This window comes from Oxyura jamaicensis, unplaced genomic scaffold, assembly GCF_011077185.1.
Source record: "Oxyura jamaicensis isolate SHBP4307 breed ruddy duck unplaced genomic scaffold, BPBGC_Ojam_1.0 oxyUn_random_OJ64850, whole genome shotgun sequence".
NCBI classification, from domain to species: Eukaryota; Metazoa; Chordata; class Aves; order Anseriformes; family Anatidae; genus Oxyura; species Oxyura jamaicensis.
The window spans coordinates 1-3,246 of NW_023307703.1; the positions used below are offsets into that span (position 1 = coordinate 1).

The 3,246-nt window shown below is 44.3% G+C and overlaps 1 long non-coding RNA gene across 1 annotated transcript; it reads left to right on the forward strand.

Annotated features, from left to right (window-relative positions):
- The first annotated feature begins 404 nt into the window (after window positions 1-404).
- Window positions 405-2,286, forward strand: LOC118159013. The gene is made up of 3 exons (XR_004746970.1): window positions 405-418; window positions 1,205-1,235; window positions 2,029-2,286. It is a non-coding gene; the product is annotated as an uncharacterized LOC118159013 (long non-coding RNA).
- Window positions 2,287-3,246: the final 960 nt, after the last annotated feature.

Here is a 3,246-nt window from a genome sequence, read left to right on the forward strand (position 1 = left end):
CGAGCAAACTTTGCCAAGTTGTGTGATAAAAGCATGTAGATACGCTAAGCCTATATAAGTAGATGGGTTAGACAATAAAGTGCTTCAGCTACACACCAGCCTGGAGTCGTGTCGTTCTTTCCCCTCAGACGAAGCGTGAGATAAGGGAGAGAAAGGAAGAGTTGGGAAATTTGGTGTATGGTAAGCCCTTGCACAAGGAAGTGCTTGGCAGTACACCAGGGAAATTTGGTGTACGGTACTCCTTGCACAGAGAAGTGCTTGGGAGTATACCAGGGAATCTGGTAAACTCATAGGTGTGCAGTACCCCTTGCACAGGGAAGTGCTTGGTAGTACACCCCTGTGGTGGTTTTACCATGCTAGGCAGCTGAACACCACAACTGCTCTCTCACTCCCCCTCCTCAGATGAGGAGGGGAAGAAGTAAGGAAAGAACAACTCATGGGTTGAGATAAGGATAATTTAATTAAAGAGAAAAATATATTATTAAGGAAATATTATTATTAATTAAACAATTCAACTAAAGGGAAAAAAGGGAAAGAGGGAGGGGGAAAGGGAGTAACAAAACAAAACAAGTAAAGGCTATGTGGAAGTGCAGAGGAAAGAAATTACTCTCTACTTCCCACAAATGAGTGATACCTGACCACATCCTTGAAGCAGGTCCTCAACGCACATAGCCGGTGTTCGGGAGGAGGACAGACATTTTCGCAACGAGAGCCCACCCCTCCCCTCTTCTTCCTTTTTTCCACCTTTCATTGCTGAGTGTGACATCATATGGTATGGAATATCCCTTTGGTTGGTTTAGGTCAGCTGCCCTGGTGATGTTTCTTTCTCACTTTTTTGCCCACCCCCTAGGAGGGTCAGAGAGAGTCCTGATGCTGTGCCAGCACTGCTCAGCAGCAGACACAACACCGGTGTGATACCACTGCTGTTCTAGCTACAAGTGCAGAGCGCAGCACTGTGTGGGCGGCTGCAGGGAAAGTTAACATCCCAGCCAGACCCAGTACAACTCCAATTTTCCAGAATCGGAACGTTAGTGTGTGGTACCCTGCAGGAGGGAAATTTCTATAGTAGCACACTGACAAGGGTTAGGAAAAATGGGAAATATGAGTTCCAGGGGACAGGGAGATATCCCTGGGAGAGTGTCTACCGACAGTTCTTCCTGAAGAATGATTAGAAATTGGAGAAATAATCTCAAAATTAGAGGAGATGATAAAAGAAAAAAAAAAAAAAAAAAAAGGTTAAATATTGTGTATCAGTCTGGACAAAAGAACCAATTAAAGGAAACAGCAGTATTTTGGCCAAAATATGGGTCTGATGAAAATTCAGGCTTTAAATTTATGTGTAAACAATAAGATTCCTTTTTCAGAGAAGGAGCCAAGTTATGCTCCCTATAATCTTAATATTGCACCGGTGGCAGCAGCAGTTGCTCCAGGAAGGGAGACAGGGACTGTGATTAACACTGTCCCTAGAGAAGAGCTTACTCTAGGCTCTGGTAAGAATTAGAACAAGAGATATTGAGAATTTTGCTTGCCCTGATGCTAACAGTACTAACACTAACTCCCCCTGTCCTTGCCAGCAGAGAGGTGTTGGAGTTTTAAGGAGGTGATGAAGTCTTTAACTGAGCACCCCATCAGGCTAGCTGAACAATTAGACCAGTTCCTAGGGCCTAATTTATACTCTTGGGGGTAAATGATGTCTATACTAAGTATGTTGTTTACAGGGGAAGAAATGGGAATGATCAGGAGGAGAGCTGCTATACAAGAATGGGAAAGAGCTCATCCTCCAGGACCAGGGGTAATACTTGCCGATCCTGGCTGGAATAATAATACGCAACACAGAAATCATATGAGAGACTGGGGGTCAGAATGAGAAAGTACTCGTGGAAGAATCCCAAGGACCTGGTGTCCTGGGGGCTCTTGAAAGTTCATTTTGTGTTTGGAGCCTGGCAAGATACACAGAAAAAGCTCCAGAAGGTGGGGGTATGCCCTGAAGGTGTATGTCAGGAGGGGAGACGAGAAGGAAAAGCAGAGAGCGAAACTAATGGTATTGACAGTGTAGCAAGTAGTGAGGCAGAGGTTTGGAGAAAGAGGAAGAAAATCTTCAGGGGGAATCGGGGCCAGGATGGAAAGGAGAGGAGGAGAGATGAAGGAATGGCAGGCAAGGAAGGCTGCCTGTGTTGCGGCCTGAATCCTAGCAGGGACAGGCTTTGAGAAGATGTTTTAAGTGTGGCCAGGCTGGCCACTTCGGGTAGGAATATCTGGAGTGGAAGAAGGAGGAGAGAAGGAAAATGGGATGAAATATGGTGAAATATAACCTTCTATTTAAGAAAAACAGAGTGATTAGTGTGCATAGTTCTTGTATCATGCAAAGGAACGGTCCAGCAATTTGTGTAAATAGAGGGTTTGAAGGACGAACATTGAGACTCAAGTCTGGGAGATAATTGTGGATTCTTCCACAATTCTTGGAAGAATCTACGCAAGCACAAAGGACTGATAAGCTAATTAGCATAAGAAGTGTGAGTAGGCAGGTTTAGGTAATGAATATGTATAGGCGTTAATTGAATATTAATTGTTCTGCTGTATAAATGTGAAATAGTTTGTCACTTCGGGTATGCACATTAGGTGGAAGGATCCCCCATGCATCCAGCACTGTCAATAAAGAATACTTCGTCACTAAGAAGAAATTTTTTACTTTGTTCTTTAAATCAATCTGGCGACCCAGATGGGACACCCTCTCTGCCCGGCTGCAGGACCCGCTGGGAATAGGACTCCCTAGGGTACCCCTGGGATTTCCCGGAGGGACTCCTTGACTCAACGGATCACTGCGGAGGCAGACAAGGACCCCATCGCTGTAAGTGACGATATTCTTTATTTTGGTTTGTTTGGTAGACCGGTCATTTGGTGCTGCCTATAAGTCGGAAGGTAAGCTTCTGCAGGGTAGTGTTGGTGTATGCTTTTGTGGCTAGCACCTTAAGTATACGTTGGATCTGTTTTGGTGGCATTTAATTGCCGTTGGGAACCTTGGCAAAAGGTTTCCCTTTAAGGTTCATTAGGTACTGTGTTACTTATTTTGGTTTTCTGGCCTATCAAATGTGGAATTCGACTCTGATTATTGTTATTGTGATTTTAGCTATATTTTTGGTAATAATAATAGGTTCTTGGTATTGCTGTAGAAAGATACCGACGTGCTGCATTTTGTAAGTGTGTTGTGGTTTAACCCGGCTGGCAGCTAAACACCACACAGCCGTT